This window comes from Cervus elaphus, chromosome 14 (assembly GCF_910594005.1).
Source record: "Cervus elaphus chromosome 14, mCerEla1.1, whole genome shotgun sequence".
Classification (NCBI taxonomy): domain Eukaryota; kingdom Metazoa; phylum Chordata; class Mammalia; order Artiodactyla; family Cervidae; genus Cervus; species Cervus elaphus.
In genome coordinates this window covers 21,339,982-21,357,753 of record NC_057828.1, presented here as the reverse complement: position 1 = coordinate 21,357,753, position 17,772 = coordinate 21,339,982, and the positions used below count along the sequence as shown (strand labels likewise).

The 17,772-nt window shown below is 41.7% G+C and overlaps 1 protein-coding gene across 1 annotated transcript in view; it reads left to right on the top strand.

Annotated features, from left to right (window-relative positions):
- USH2A (usherin) overlaps window positions 1-17,772 on the top strand; it is an 890,339-nt gene that overhangs the window by 821,909 nt on the left and 50,658 nt on the right. The gene's annotated exons all lie outside the window — the stretch shown is intronic.

Sequence of the window (17,772 nt, the reverse complement as noted above, 5' to 3'; positions counted from 1 at the left end):
CAGCCTATTTACCTTGGTCTGTCCATGACTTTCCTGAATCAGAGTTCTCTTTATTGTTTTGGTATGAAGCTGGAAAGAGGAACAGAATATATAACCTACTAAAGTTCATGTCTTCAGTTAATTAAATAATTTCATTTGCACTTCCTCTTGGATTTTGTTTGGTTATGGTTGTTATTTCATTTTGTTTTGTTTCTCATTTGGGAGGCCTGGATTTTGGTGAGAAGAGTTAACACTGACCATCATTGAAAAAGGGAATTTTCTAGTTTGATTCATTTCAACACAGCTTCCAGATTGCTGGATTTCATAAAACGAGTGGAGATCTGAGATATAAATCACAGAAATTTGGAATTTTTTGAAAAATATTTATTTATGGCTGCGCTGGGTCTCTCTTGCTGTGTGAGGGCTTTCTCTAGTTGTGGCAAATAGAGGCCTCTCTTCGTTGCCATGTGCAGACTTATTGCAGTGGCTTCTCTTGTTGCGGAACATGGGCTCTAGGGCCTGCGGGCTCTAGGGTGTTGACTCAGTGGTTGTGGCACTTGGACTTAGTTGCTGTCTGGCATGTGGGATCCTCCCAGACCAGGGATGGAACCCATGTCTCCTCCATCAGCAAACACTCTTAATGACTAGACCACCAGGGAAACTCAGAAATTTGGCATTTAGAAAAAAATATTTCACAAGGATAAATGGGCTGACTTTGCTGAGTGATGCAGTGCAAGTTCTCATCAGAGAATAAACATTTGTGAATTTCCGATACAATTTTGTTTACCAAAACCCAATTTTCAAACAACTCTGCAAATGTGTGAATCGTACATAAATGAGATGCATCTTTGCTAAATGAAATTCTTCCAGTGCACAGACCTTTTCCTTAAATAGAGATTATAGGCTTGCTATGCTACAAAATACTTACACATCTGGTAGGAATTTTTATGTTTCACAGACAATACACATTTCTATCATCAATGCTTTCAAAATTGGGATGTACAAATATATATGATATAAAACTCCACAGATTCTATGTGGGGAAGTTCTTAATTGTTCAGTAAGCAAATTAAGATAGTAGTCTCTCCACAGGCTTCAGAGAGGGACCTGGGTGTGTGTCTGCTTTTATAAGAAGCTTCAGCTTTGACCTGCCGGGAGAGAGCTGAGGCCAATGAGTGGTTTTCAGTAACTGTGCCTTCATATCCATACACCCGCTTAAGGCAACGATGACTCATCATGGATTTACAGGGCTGTCATGGCTCCCCTTTCATTGAATCCTGCTGTCAATGACTTAATTAGCTTTCCTGAAACTTCCCCACTTTGACAGATTTTTTTCGATAAGCACCCACACACACACGCAGGGTCTCTGAAGGCTTCTGGGGCCTCGTGACTGGATGACTGAGACACGACAAGTCAGCCTTGGAGGAAACCCTGTGTGTGACTCACGGGGGTGTGGGTCTGATCTCTGAGCCGCCCAGAGCGGCAGCCCGCTACTTACTCACAGACCGACACTGCCCCCAAACAGTTCTGTCTGAGGACTTATGCAGGAGAGGCTGAGAGGAACGGCTGTGGGGGAGATGTGCTGGGGGTCCCTACTGTTCCTGCCGCAGGCGGCTATGTGATGACTCCAGGAGAGGACAGCGGAGGCCTTCTCTGCACCAGCCCCCACGGAAGGTGCCCACAGTGTGGGCGGCAAGCTATCAGCAGAAGGGAGGAGCAGAAAGGATGGCAGGGATTAGTTCTTTACCCCTATATCTGGATCCTTGAGCAAATTGACTTCCTTCAGCCTTTCTTCACCTGGAAGTAGCAGCTCTTTCCAGTTCGAGATTCTGGGGCCCTAAGTGGGGGGTCACCTACAAGCACAGGCTTTTAAAAATTCTCACCAGGGACTTCTGTGGCAGTCCAGTGGTTAAGATTCCGTGTTTCCACTGTGGAGGGCACAGGTTCACTCCCTGGTCGGGGAAATAAGATCCCACACACCTCTCAGTGGGCCCAAACAGACAACAACAACAACAACAAATTAAAAATCCCCATGCAACGTTAGCTTCTTTTGATCAGCCTTGGTCATCTATAATTTGAAAACCTCACAGAATACGTGCTGGCCCTAAGTGACTTGATTTTCTAATAGTATTTAGGTGTAAGTTGTATCAAAGCGCATGAGTGTATAAACAGCAAAGTTCTATTGCACAGCATAGGGAGCTATATTCAGTTCCCCTGTGGTAAACCATCATGGGAAAGAATATGAAAAAGAACACGTGTGTGTATAAGTGAGTCACTTTGCTGTATAGCAGAAATTAGCACAACACTGGAAATCAATTATAATTCAATAAAAAAAATTTTTATAGTTAGTAAGGCTATGAGAGCAGCACATATACTAATAGTCATGTCATTCTGCTTAGTCGCTCAGTCATGTCTGACTCTTTGCGACCCCATGGACTGCAACCCTCCAGGCTCCTCTGTCCATGGGATTCTCCAGGTAAGAATACCGGAGTGGGTTGCCATGCCCTCCTCCAGGGGATCTTCCCAACCCAGGGATCGAACCCAGGTCTCCCACATTGCAGGCAGATTCTTTACCGTCTGAGTCACCAGGGAAGCCCAAGAATACTGGAGTGGGTAGCCTGTCCCTTCTCCAGGGGATCTTCCCGACCCAGGAATCAAACTGGGGTCTCCTGCATTGCAGACAAATTCTTTACCAGCTGAGCTACCAGGGAAGCCCAATCATGTCATTATCCACCACCAAAATGGATATATGGGAAGATTAGTAGTGATGTTTCTGAAACCTAGTTTATTTATTTACTAGTAGATTTATTGAATGAATTAGAAGTATGTTGTAAAATATAAACAGAAATAAATAACAAACCTAATTTATTTAGTTTACTAAATAAGAATCCCACTTAGGTCCTTGAGAAAATTTACATCATCTATATGGTATCATAACTATTTTGCTATAATTGGTAGAAAGCAAACTTTCCCTTAAGCAGAAGACAATTGCTTCTGTTCAGCTGTCTGGGAAAGGGACTAAAGTCGTTCCTTGAAACCAAGGAAAAAGTGCAAACACTTCTTTCTCTCAAGAATCCCTCTTGAAATGCAGGACATGATGCTGTTAGATTCATCCCTTATCTCCTTTCTTTGCCTCAAATTGTCTTTCTTTGGCTTCATTCCACACCAAACTCTCTCCAGGCATCAGAGAAAATTACTACCCCAGAGCTGCCTGATTCAAACCTCTGTGTTTTGGTTTCCTTGTCTTTGAAATGTGGGTAGAAATACCACTGAACTCCTGGGCTTGCTTTGGGATTAAATGTGTTGATATGTGAATGTGCTTAGGTCAGTACCTCATACATAGAAACTATTTGCACGGAACAATAATGACAGCTAGTATTATGATTACCGTCCCACCTCAGAGTGGAAATGATCTTCGGTGGCCTTGGCCTGCAGTGGCTTGAAGCAGGGTTTCAGTTCCTGGCCAGAGATTGAAGTTGATCCGTGACAATGAGAGCCCTGAATCCCAGCCACTAGACCTCCAGTGACCAGTGGCCAGTGAAAAGGTCCTGGCCCATCAGCTGTGTAGAAATGAATTTCCACATAGAGACGGAAAGTAGTGAAGCAAGAAAAGTGTTTATTAGAGGGAAAAAGAGTACAGTGTGTGTGGATGGACACATGGGTAGGCTCAAAGAGAGTTGTGCCCTCATGGTGATTTGAATCATTTATATGGGGCATTTCTTCTGGGTTTCCTTTGGCCAGTCATCTTGCTTTGCCTGATTCTGAGTCTATTTGGTTTATCTCGGGGTCCTTCCATGTGTACACCACATCTTTTAGCCAAGATGCCTTCTAGACAAGAAGCCCATGGGTAGTTGACATTACTTACTGTGGGGTGATGCCCCCTCCCTTTTTGACCTCCAGAGAGCCTTTCTGTACATATGTAGTCAGGAAGATCGCCTTGACTTCAAGAATGAGGAATATGTGGTCTTTTATCTCTAATCTGAGTAGGGCTCAACCTCCTCCTCCTCTCGGAAGATACATCAGCTGTTCAGTCTGGGGCCCATCTATCTCCTGCCTCAATAAGGACTTCTCTCTCCCTCTATAAGTGAGTCAAGGGCAGGAATCTTTTTTTTTTTTAATTAATTTTTGGCTCTGCTGGGTCTTCACAGCTGCACTGACTTTTCTCCAGTTGCAACAAGCGGACCTACTCTAGTTTTGGGTCACTGACTTCCCATTGCAGAGTACAGGCTCTGGGGCACATGGACTTCAGTAGTTGCAACGCCCAGACTCTAGAGCTCAGGCCCAATAGTTGTGGTACATGGGCTTAATTCCTCCTTGGAGTGGGGGATCTTCTAGGATCAGGGATCGGCCTCATGTCTCCTGCGTTGACAGGTGGTTTCTTTACCACTGAGCCAACAGAGACGCCCCAGGACAGGACTCTTACTGACATACTAACACCTTGTACCTTCTTATAAACAAGAGGATGAAGAATTGTGATTGAACAGGCCTGGGCATGAGACCCCCTCCTCCACTCAGGGCTTCCTGGGTGGGAGATGCCCTTAGCCAGAAACCAGAGCTGCCCCAGCACACTGAACACAGCAGCCCTGCTACTGCAGAATAGTTAGAATCCTCATGTTCTCTCGCATGCGATGCTCTCAACCATCCTGTTCTTCCAGGTGAAAATCATGCAGGTTGAGCAAGATACTTAAGTTCTCATAGCCTCACTCGCTCATTAAAAAATGGGTGTATAGTGAGAATCAAGAAATTGTGTGTGTGGAGCAAGATGCCTGCTACATAATAGAGCCACCTCCCCACTCTATCTTCATTGTTGTTCAGTCACTGAGTCCTGCTCAACTCTGCCACCCCATAGACTGCAGCACGCCAGGCTCCTCTGTCCTCCACTGTCTCCCAGGGTTTGCTCAATTCAGGTCCATTGAGTTGATGATGCTATCTAATCATCCCATTCTCTGCTGCCCATTCCCTTTTGCCTTCAATCTTTCCCAGCATCAGGGTCTTTCCCAGCGAACAGTATGAAGGATATGACACTGGAAGATGAGCCCCGCAGGTTGGAAGGTGTCCAGTATGCTAGTGGAGAAGACCAGGGCACAATTACTAATAAGTCCAGAAAAATGAAGCGACAGGGCCAAAATAGAAACTATCCTTAGCGTCTCGCTAAATAAAAGAAGGAGGTACTTTCTTCCAAGAGGGAAAAGAGGCAGGTTAAGAAAACTCTTATGTCTCTCTAACAATCATTAATACAATGTTAGAATGCAAACATCTCTAAGTAAGAGCACAGTTGGTTGCTCTTTTGAAGAGCGTTGAATGCATCTGAAGATGCGTTGCTCCTTTGATGAAAGAGTTCAACCTTTCTTGTCCTTGCTACTCTCTTCCCAGGAAAGGAATAACATGTCCATGTTTGCACGGCTAAGATTCTCTCCAACTCTGATAGTCTGATTCCACATTTCTGTGACTAGTGACATGCTTCAAATTGTTTATTTTCTGTTGCCATCACTCTTAACTCATTCCTTTCCTAAGCATTTTTTTTTTGTATTACATTTAGAGAAAATTCATTGAGCACATTGTCTGTTTGGCTTTGGACTTGCATTTAATTAAGTGTGAATCCCACTAACGTATTTCTGACCAGTGTGGAGGCTGGTGTTTGGTTAGTTTCTCCCATGAGATGTAAGCTGCTCCCACCCACAACTCCCGCAGCTCAAGGTCTTAAATGATTTATTGATATTGGCTGACTCTAGCCGTGCGTGTGCTCTAAAACCCTAGAGCCTGAGCGCCACTGCTCAGACTGAAGGCCATCAGGACATTTCGTGAACAGAAACCCAAATTCTGCCACTCGGTCCAGGGACTGTGTCCTCTTTTGCCTTCAGGTTTTGTGTTCCAACAGGAAGTCATTTCTACCTGATTATACGAGAGCACCCAGGAGCAATGCTGGCTCACATGTATGCAGACCCCTGTTCTTTGTCTGTCCCTCAGGGTGTCCCCTAGGACTCTCTTCCTAAGCCCCTACTATCGGCAATCTCTACATTGCCTTTGAGACAAGTTACTCATCTGAAGATGGGTTGTTTCTCACCCTCCTTCAGACCCAGTTCATTTAAGCCATGTTTGATCCTCATGTCTCTTGTTGGAAGCTTCTTTGCTGGACATAAAGCATTCAATGCAACCAGATTTCCTCTAAGCAAATATAGATAATGTAGAATTCTGACCTGCCCCATGACTCTTCACAACTGGTTCCTGCTCTGCAAGGTAGCTGTAAAAGGAGAAAGCTGTCCAAAATCACCTGAAGCTTAGGTCCTGTACGAATATCCAGGAAAGAGTGAGACATATTTCCTTCTTCCCCTTTAGCCTCTAAGCTGAGAATTTCATAACTTGTCATTATTAACCACCCACCAAGTTTAAACTATATGTTGAGTTGCTGAGATTGGAACTAGAGGCTATAAAACCATGGACTCTACCCCGCACCCCACCCCAGGGGCTTAAAGTTCAGTTAATAAGGTAAAGAAACATACCCATGAACAATGTTCTCATAAAAATACATGGACGGTAGTGTAAGCTGTGAAGACAGAGATTTGAGTGATGGCACAACAGACCTAGGGAGAAACAGACATGTCCTCAACCAGGAGCAGAGCGGTCTCCACACCAAACCCTCCTGGACACACTCTTGCCACTCTGGCCAGATTGTCTTGAGGAGCATGGGTAGTTCGTTGATATTAAAAATTGAATATCATTCCATAGGGGCTTCCCAGGTGATTTAGTGGTAAAGAATTTGCCTGCCAATGCAGGAGATGCAGGTTCAATCCCTGAGTGAGGAAGATCCCCTGGAGAAGGAAATGACAACCCACTCCAGTGTTCTTGCCTGAGAAATCCCAGGAGCAGAGGAGGAGCCTGGTGGGCTACAGTCCATGGGGTTGCAAAAGAGTTGGACCTGACTGAGCGACTCAACATCATCATCATTCCATAGAAACTATTCAGTCTCACAAAAAAATGCTCTTCCAAATCTCTCCATCCTTGTGAGCAAATGCCTCTCTTAGCCTATCCACCATGCAATCACCCACTGTGCAACCTGGGAAAGGTTCAAAATGCTCTCCCCTCTGTCAATCAGGATTTCAGCAGGAAGTAGCACACTCAAACGGGCATTTAAGGAAATTTTAATGAAAAGGCTATGTATGAGCTGTGGGCAGGATGAAGTGAATCAACAAGGGATGTTGACATACCTAGGGTCTAGCCATCATTGGGAGCCATTACCTTACCCTCTAGACCTAAAGGGGCAAGGGGAAGAAGCTGTTTCTGTAACCCAGTAAATGCTATAGCCAGTGGGGAGGGGCTGCCCTGGAGAAGCTGTGTCATGGAGAAGGAACACAGCCTGTTGCCAAACTGGGACGCCAGAGAGAGAGAAGGAGAAAGTGACAACTCTCTCTTTTTGTAAAGCGGGCCGCCGAGCAGAGGGCAGAGAATGGATCTGGAGGCAGAGAGAAAACACCCCAGACATCCCCCATACCCCAAGTGGGTGCTATTTCTCACCTGAGTCACGACAAGGCCTTTCCAGGAGAATTCTTTCTGGGCTGGAGGATCACCTGGCAAGCTTTGGCTTGCCACTCTATGATTATTGATAAAACACTCAGTAAATCTAAGTACTTGGACTAATGGTATATTTCCATTAAATTCCAAACATCTTGATCTGTATGAAGCTGTCACATCTAGAAAGAGTAGCAAAAATGTTAACATATTGGAGTAAATCAGATGCCTTCAATGGAAATCTTTAAGAAGACGGTCAAGACTTTATCTTGTAAATTGATTTATCTATCTGTTAGTGGATCTGATCATTACTAAGATGCCTATAAGTGTCTAGGAAACTGTACAGTTCTCTCCCAAAGGCATATTTGCAATGAAACTGGAAACAAGTTTCTTTTCTTTGAATAATGCATTGCCTTTCTTCACGGTTTCCTTTTTACATATCTTGAGGTGCTTTTGAGAAATTTTAATAAGAGGGTAAAATTGAGGATGCCATCCAATCAACAAATTTTGATGTAGAAGCAATATTCTGAAAAGCCAGGCTTTCATTTATTCTAACCCTCAGAGTTTAGAGTGGAGAATTACCTGGAGACAAAGACACAGAGAGATATTGGCTGACCTCAGAATACGGTAAGGGTTTTCAAGTCTATTATTGATCCATAACAGCTAAATAGACTCAGAAGTGAATTAGAGAATTGCTATTTAGTCTCACTTTCTCTACTGAGAAGTCATATCCTGACTTTTCACACAAATATAATAAAAACCATCATCGTGTATTTAGTGCTTGCTATGTACTACTAAGGACTCTTAAAAGTTTTGCATGCATTAACTCATAATAATCATCTGAGGCAAGGATTATTCTAAATAATAACCCTTAGAAACCCATAGTTAATATGCCCAAGGGTACAGCTGGTAAGCGAAAGAACTGAAATTTGAGTCTAGAATTCAAGTTCCACAGACTGTGTTCTTAAATTCACCCTCTGGTTGCTCCAAATTGTGTTTATGTACAGCTCTGGGGCTTTCAAAATCTTAGTAAAATATTTATAAATGTACTTATCCTCCACCCCATTTCTCAAAATTTATAGCAATTTTATTGCCCATAAATCTCAGAATAGTCCTGTGAGGTAGATATTATTTTTTCCATCATAATCAGGAAACTGAATGACTGAGCAAAGTGCCTAGTCAGGAAATGGCAGAGTCAGAACTTGGGTCCAAATGTTCAGCACCAGATCCCATCATTGTTTTGCTGAAACAGTGTCCTCAAGTCGCCCCATCAAGAGCATGAACTCCTGACCCTGCAAAGATAAACTGACTCAGGTTGTAATCTGGGCTGCAGGACTTACTGTCACTGTGTCCTCAGCCAGTAATTTACTCTCTAAGCCTCAGTTTCCTTACCTCTAAAATTGGGATGAAAAAAACTTACCTTAGTATTTTAGTTTTACCCACCAGGGTTCTTGACCTCCTTAATCAATAAAAATTGATCAGAGGCCAGAAAAAAAATTCAGACAATGCTTTATTGGAGCCCCTGCTATAGCAGGGGGAACAAGAACAAGTAACAGTTTCCCTTGCTAGCTCACTGAGGGTAGGGTCAAGCTGGCTCCTTATATGGAGTGAGGGTAGGGGTGTGTCCAGGGTTGGGTTAGAGGGGTGGATTAGGTGGTCTGCCCACCCCTCTGGTGATGTTGAGTTTTAAGCCAACTTTTTCACGCTCCTCTTTCACTTTCATCAAAGGCGCTTTAGTTCCTCTTCACTTTCTGCCACAAGGGTGGTGTCATCTGCATATCTGAGGTTGTTGTTATTTCTCCCAGCAATCTTGATTCCAGCTTGTGCTTCCTCCAGCCTGGCATTTCCCATGATGTACTCTGCATGTAAGTTAAATAAGCAGGGTGACAATATACAGACTTGACATACTCCTTTCCCAATTTGGAAGCAGTCCATTGTTCCATGTCCGGTTCCAGTTTTTGCTTCTTGACCTGCATACAGATTTCTCAGGAGGCAGGTAAGGTGGTCTGGTATTCTCATCTCTTAAAGAATTTTCCACAGTTTGTTGTGATCCACACAGTTAAAGGCTTGGCGTAGTCAATAAAGCAGAAGTAGATGTTTTTCTGGAACTCTCCTGCCATTTAAGTGCATTTATATGGATTTCCCTAGTACCTCAGCTGGTAAGGAATCTGTCTGCAATTCAGGAGACCTGGCTTGATTCTTGGGTCAGGAAGATCACTTGGAGAAAGGATAGGCTACCTACCCACTCCAGTATTCTTGGGCTTCCCTGGTGGCTCAGATGGTAAGAATCCGCCTGCAATGTGGGAGTCTTGGGGTCAGTCCCTGGGTTGGGAAGATCCCCTGGAGAAGGCTACCCACTCCAGTATTCTTGCCCAGAGAATTTCATAGACAGAGGAGCCTGGCGGGCTACAGTCAACGGTGTTGCAAAGAGTCGGACATGACTGAGCAACTTTCAGTTTCACTTTACACATGTTTGGAGCAGCAGGGTGCTTGCCTCTGTGTAACAGGAAGTATTGTTTAAAGCATGATGCGTAGCAGCAGGTATGGATGCTGTGATGTTGGTGGTCATTTCCACCACTTCACGTTAGGGATCCTCTCTGCAAAACAGCCAGTCTGCACAGTTTGACAACAGCCTCAGGGCAGTATCTCAAACACGTAGATGACGTGTCTATCTAGGACCTCCTTCAGTAGAAAAAGCAGAAAGCTCAAGCTTTCGCCTCACATACCTGCATGACAGGTTAGGGTTAGGGTTAGGGTTAGGGTTAGGGTTAGGGTTAGGGTTAGGCTGGCCCGACCACTCACCAAGCTATGTAAACACCTCTGTGCCTCCGTTTCCTGCTGGTTATGATGCTGAGACCCCCTCACAGGATGTTGAGAGGATGAAGTGAATCAGCACATATAATACCCTTGTACAAGTATAGATGCTCACTAAACCCATGAACTACTTTAACATAGCCTCATGAGGGCTGGACAGGACTGAGCTCCTGGTTTCTCCCAGGGAGAGCAGACACAGCAATTAAAAGGGAGTGTGATAAGTTCGTCGACTGAAGTGACTTAGCAGCAGCAGCAGCATGATAAGTTCCAAATTTTCATTATCATTATGAATATCAGATGGAAGCCAATTTCAGTATTCTCCACTAATATGGAAGCCAATTTTCCTCTTCTTACAATTTAGAAAAGAGCCATTCGTGTTTACTGAGCACCTCCAAAGGACATGGCTGTGTGCTGAGCAGCAGTGACAGAAGACGTCCGTTTCTAGGGAGGAAAATGTCTTGTAATCTCTTTACTAGCTTCACATCTCTGAATTTCAAAAGCACCAGTAGAAACGAACACAATGTTCTGCTGTACCCTTCTTCCCCTGGGTCCCAGAATTCAATTAAAATCATGTTCCATCTTGCCTGATGCAAAGTGTTTTAGATTAAAGGAGCCTGGAATGCAAGGACCATATCTGTAAAAGCATAACTATAATGGACCCCACAAAGTACCATACAAACAGAGATGCTGAAAAAAGTCCATTGATGATGAAAGAAAATCAGATAGGTGGATGGTTAGACAGCTACACAGAGCTTTTCAGCCAGTGATTCTTTTATGAATGCAGCCTGCGGGACTGTTAATGAAATTTTTAAAAAAATCTTATCACCATCATATCATTTCAGATTTATTGCCTTCTCTTTTTAGTCTCTCTTAACCTCAGTTCTGGCAAAGCCTATTTTGGTGTGTTGCTCTTTGAACATACTCAAAACCCATGGCAAGCTCCCCTTTAAAAAGGCATCGGCGTGAATGCCATGGGAAAATGTACTCCAAGGTTGCAGATGAATTGATATGATTTCCTTGATTGTATCTTTTTATTTATGAGGCATAATTTATGAGCACTGGAGAGCAAACTGCAATGAGTGATGACTAACTGCAGCCCAAGTCATAAATCAGGAGCAGTGAAAGAAGAGGTGATTTTGATCGAATCTATTGAATTAGTTGTTGGCCTTAGCCAATACAGGTATCGGAAAGACCTTTTTAATATCTATTTGTCTCTCTCCTGGGAGTGTGATCACAATCTCATTACATGCCCCTAGGAAACAAATAATTTAATTGTTTGCCTGTTAACATGTAACCTATTTACTCTTCTTATTAATTACTGGCATGGCTGTTCATGTTGGACTTGTTTGTTTCTGATGTGAATTGTCATGAAAATATATTCATATTCTCCAGTTTTTGTGAATAATGTTGCCTCTCTAGTGCTGCTTGATATGAAACAATATTGTTGAAATGTTTCTGTTTTATCAAAAATTGCCATTATTCCACAAGGAAGTATGTTATAGAATATCACAGAAGTTGCAGATAACTGAAAAATTCCTCCATGTATTAATCCTCTGAGAGTCACAGTTAAACTTCAACTTGTAATAAACAGCCTGGAAAAAAGTGCAAAATCTCAAAATGCTTCAAGGGGAAGGATAGCCGCTATCACTTACATTAGGAGTCATCAGATAAGAGGGTTTTTGTGAAAGATCACTGGCTGAATTTGGTTATTCCTTTGTGAGTGTTTTAGCCATTCAGTTGTGTCTGACTCTGCAACCCCATGGACTGTAACCAGCCAGGCTCCACTATCCATGGAATTCTTGAGGCAAGAATGCTGGAGTAGGTTGCTATCACTTCTCCAGGGGATCTTCCTGACTGAAGGATTGAACCTGAGTCTCCTGCATTGCAGGCAGATTCCTTACCTCTGAGCCACTAGGAAAGTCCCATCATTCCTATGGTCCATTTTTATATGGAAAATGATAGCAAATACATGACCAAGTAGACATCAACTGGATACCAGCAGTCTAGAAAGCATTGCTAGGTTTGTTCTCTTGGTCTTATCAAGACTTGTAGCATTTCCTCAACCAAAATATTTTTATAATTAAGAAACCCTGAAATTTTACATTAAGAATTTCTCTTTGCACTAAGACTGCACTTGGAAAACATTAGTCCTAGAGAATGTTGTTTGAGGAAGTTATGGATGGAGAATGTTATCTGAGAAAGTTGTGAGACATTGAGTGAGACAAAGCATTAAAATGAAAACTACAGTTAAGCATGGAAATTGTGCTAAAGAATAGTTAGGTCATTCATGTAAGCACCCAGTAGGTCCCCACACTAAGGTTTCTAAAGCATCTCATGGACTGTAGCCCACCAGGCTCCTTTGTCCATGGGATTCTCCAGGCAAGACTACTGGAGTGGGTTGCCATTTCCTTCTCCATTGAATGGCTGAAGGTATTGACAAAAGTAGTTTAGATGGGAGAACCATCCTCACTGGAGTCGTGATTCCTTCTCTTTCTCTTTTACAAAATTTCTTACAAATGCTTCTGTTCACAAACTCTTGCTTTCCTTCTGGAATAACATTAGGAGGAAAAATGTTGGGTGAGAGGAATTAAGAACATTTTAAAATAGTTAATAATGTTCATCTGGGCTGCATAGGGGGAGGGATACTCAGCAAGTTCTCGAAATAATAGTATTTCAAGAAATTTGCACCTGAAGTGAAAACTAGGTGCCAAATGGTCATTCTACAAAAGCTAGTGAACTCTGGTTTGTTTGGAACTCTGTCCACTGTAATAAACTCGGTTGACGATATTGCAATTGTAACATATTCAGCCAGATACATGCTGTGTGTTTATTTGAATGGCTGATGTGTATGTGTTAGTCACTCAGTCCTGTCCAACTCTTTGCAACACCAGGGACTGTAGCCCACCAGGCTGCTTTGTCCATGGGATTCTCCAGGCAAGACTACTGGAGTGGGTTGCCATTTCCTTCTCCATTGAATGGCTGAAGGTAATGACAAAAGTAATACAAAGTGCAATTCTGAATAGACAACATGTGAATAGAAATTGAAAAAACTGTATGATTTCTGTACCTGGTTCTGTAGGGAATAGCTCTCTGTGTTTCTCAAACAAGACTGAGCACAAGAATCACTTGGAAATGTTTTTAAAACGCGAGTTCTGAGATCATTTCACTAGAAATTCTCTTACAGGAACGCAAACTGATTCTGAAAATAATAGCCAGGGAGCACGTTTGGACAAAGACTCCACTGAAGAAAGATTTATAAAAGGCAGTTTTCAACAGAGGACAAACAATTGAACCCATTGTTTCCACAGCAGTGAGATTTGGGCAGCATGGTGGCAGATGTTGGCATGTCATGTAATTAAAACTTTTTAAAGCAACATATAGTAACTAGTCCTAGAAGGCTGGGAAAGTGGGCAGAGGGTAGATAAAAGAACAATTTTATCTTTAATGGACAACAGCATAAGTCACTAGTTGGTAATAGTCACTAGTTAGATAAAAATTAGAATGAAAACAAATAGATCTACTCTTTCGTGAGTCAATTAGAAAATTTGGGGTTATATCATTTTAGTTATTTTTTATTTATTCAAATAGTTAACCTGTGTCTTCTATGACATCTTCTTACATTGTAACTCCTTTCATGGTTTCACCCAAAACCTTGGAGAAGAAAGCACCCCATCTCAGCCAGTTCTAACCTGTTGTAATTAATAGCACTAAGTTGGGAAACTCCTAACTCTTATAGTTATAATGTGTGGGTGAGTGTGTTGTATGTGTGTGTGTATATATGTGCACATGTGCAAATGTTTGTTAAACCCAAATGATAAATAGAAACTTTAAATCACCTTTAATTTTTTTTATTATCAAAGGATAAATATGTTCAACTAGTGTGTGGTGTGAGGATAGTTTGCATAAGTGAAAGATGAAATGTAGCCTTACGTTTTTTCGAGCTTGAGCATGAAATTCATAAACTGTACTTTAGTTTTCAACTCTTAAAAAGTCCCTTCTTTTTTCTGAGTAACTCATACATTGTTTATATACCCTGGTGGCTCAGTGGTAAAGAATCTACCTGCAATACAGGAGATGTGGGTTGGATCCCTGGGTCAGGAAGATCCCCTGGAGAAGGAAATGGCAACTCACTAGAGTGTTCTTGCCTGGGAAATCCCATGGACAGAGGAGCCTGGCAGGCTACAGTCCATGGGGTCACAAAGAGTCAGATATGACTTAGTGACTAAACAACAGCAACAAGAATATGTGAGGGGATCTTGGAATACAAACCAGGTGTGTTGGTGTATTAGTTGGGTAAATAAGAGGTAGATAGGTGGCAGATAGACACAGATATCGTGTTGGCCAAAAAGTTCATTCAAGTTTTTTCATAACATCTTATGCAAAAATGGAAATGAACTTTTTCACCAACCTGATGGGTAGCTAGATAGACAAAGTAGGCAACTCTACCTGCATTCTCAAGATGTCTCATTTATTAATGTTTGTATAGGTTCATTCAAAATAGAAGATCAGAGTACACTACGCACATTTCCCCATATAAGATCTCTGCTTTTTCTTTATCCACCATATAAAGATGGACCTATATCTTGGGGCCATTGTTTCTCAGTAGAAATAAACCATAAGCATAATCTGTTAGTGTTTTTATCCTGAACTTTAAACTATACTTTAGTTCCTTTATCTCCTGTTTAGCTGGGCATAGACAAAAATCTACAGCGATTTTTGGATAAAGGACTTTTTACCTTGAGAGAGAGAGAGACAGAAAGAGAGTATCAGTGACAGTTTCTTTCTGCCTTTTCTTCTGGCAGTTTGGCATAAGAGATACTGCCTTGTGGTGCAAGTCTTGAGAAATCCATAATGCTTCATTAGCACAGCCTTCTTCATTGTAACTGCTTTCATTTTCAGAGGAGCTCATGTAAATAGGCTGCTCCTGCTTTGCATAAGCATGTTGATTTATATGAATGCTATTTTGATCTCAAATTGATTGAATACTAAAATGAAAGACTAGGAAAAAAGCACTGCATTATGAAGGTCTCCTGTCAAAGACAAAAGACACTAGAGCCTACATTCATTCCCAGTTACTGATGGGGAATTCTGTATGGCCCAGTTTAAAAAAAAAAAAAATACTTCTAGAGAAATATAGTAAAATACTACATTATTGAGACTCAAGTGTTTTAAAATACCATGGGTTAAATTATATTTTGGAACGAGAACTCCACCCCATAAAAACTCATGCAACACAGAAAGGCATGAGGTCTAGACCTAACTGCCAACATGAGCATTAAAAAGCCTTGATAGATTTGGTGCTCAGTAGTTAATCTGCCTGCCGTGCAGGAGACACGGGAGATGCAGGTTTGATCCCTGGGTCAGGAAGATCCCGTGGAGGAGGATATGGCAACTCACTCCACTATTCTTGCCTGGAAAAACTCCTGGACAGAAGCGCCTGGTGGGCTGCAGTCCATGGGGTCTCCAGGAGTAGGACATGACTGAGTGACTGATCATGAATTAATTGGCAGCTTGCTGAGTTTTTATTTTGCCAAACCCAGCTGCACTTTCCTCCTTGTGTTCTTTTCCAGCCTTTGTGGCCCCTACTAAAACCATGTATGCACTTAAATTACCAACCAAAGCCTTATACACTTGGCAAAGAGTTTGATATCAGTATGTTCACCTTATTTTGCATCCCTTTCTCAAGAATATTTATTTTCTTTTCAAACTTTGTCACTTATTGTGTAATCAAAATTGCTTTCCTACCCTCCAGAAAGAAATTCTCAGTAAAAGAGGTTAGTCTGGAACAGACTAAAGTCAGAGGCTCTTTCTCATCAGCCTTGCAGTCTGACCTCCTCATCAATTATTTCCTATAGCTACTCTCCCTGTTGTAAGACTGACCATGGCCATTCCAGAGGGGGTGGTAAGAGCAGCTGTTGTCTTCTGCCCTGGACCCTGGTTTCCACGGAACCTGGCTCTCCCATTGCTAAGATAGTTTTCTGCTCCTTACTTCCCTGGGTCTATCAAAACAAACCCTCATCATTCAAGGCAACCTGGGTATGTCTGTTTACTCTTGCAAGCTGAGATTTTACCTAAACCAGAATTGCAGGTAATTGTCTATAGACAAGTCATTTAATATTCATAATCCCGAGTATCTTATTTATTTGTATGGATGACATGCAGAATCAAAAGCACAGTTTTGCTGGAAAGAGCAATAAAATTTCCTGGAGAGTAGAATTCTAGTTTCAGGTCTTGTGACTTCTGTCTCCTTGAACAAGAGAGTCACAGTTTAGAGGCTTGATTTCCTCATCTGTAAAAGGGGCCAATAATATATTCTCCAACCACCTTACAAAGTTGTGTTTGTGAGGACCTAGTCAGTGAAAATTTGTTAAAGAGTCTTGTAAAGTATAAAATTTATACAAATGTGAGCGATTATTATGCACACAATGGGAGCAATGGATCAGAGCACTGCAAAGAGCAGGTTCTACTTAGTAAGTAGGTTAGTTATCTCTTTTTAAAATGGGGATGTATATCAGTTATTTCTCAATAAAACTGGGGGTGAAAAACAGGGCTTCTGGCAATCCTATCAGCAACAGACTGGCGATTTGTTCTTGACCGTATTTCAAGAGCAATTCAACATCAGAAATGTTACTTTTAGAGAAATCTGCAAAAAAAAAAAAAAAAAAGTACAGAAACACTGATAGGAGTTAGCCTAACTGCTGAAAGCTCTCTGATATTCATTAAATTCTCTTAAAGATATTAATGATGTGAAAGCAAAATAATAATGAAACTAAACTCTCACTGCAAAGTATTCTCCTACAGTGTTTCCTAAATATCTTGCATTTGAACATTCCACATGCTCTTTTAACATCACACACCTAGAACATGTGTACTATAGAATCAAGTTTTCAAGACTTGCCTTTAAAAGCTCAAAACAAATATATATAATTAAATACATATAACATTTGTATGTTATAAATAGACAATTATATATCACATATATTATATGAATTATAATATTCATGTATGTGTATATATGTGTGTGTATAGACACACACGCACAAAGACACCAAATGCAGAAAAATTTTCCTGAAGTTAGACTTGCCCAACACGAAAGCTTACTAAGGAAGACTCCTACTCCTGAACATGCAGACAGTCCGCTCGTATTGCCATTTAGATCTATCATCCTGATTGATCACTGTGTAGTTGGCTATTATTGGGCCTAATTTAACCCTATCCACTCACACATCCATCTACTGTGTCTATTGTACCTGACATTCTACAAATTACTTACTCATGCAAATAATGACCTAAGGCAACCTTTTAGGATATTCGTGTTTAATTATACAAATGGTGCTTGATAAATAAGATTACACCTCCTTCCATATGTTTATTCCCTCCTTGATGAAAGGAAAATTTAATTTTCATGCAGATTGAGTGAGGACAGGGTTTAAGAATTGCTGAGTTTTATGGAGTCTGCAGATCCATCCAGTT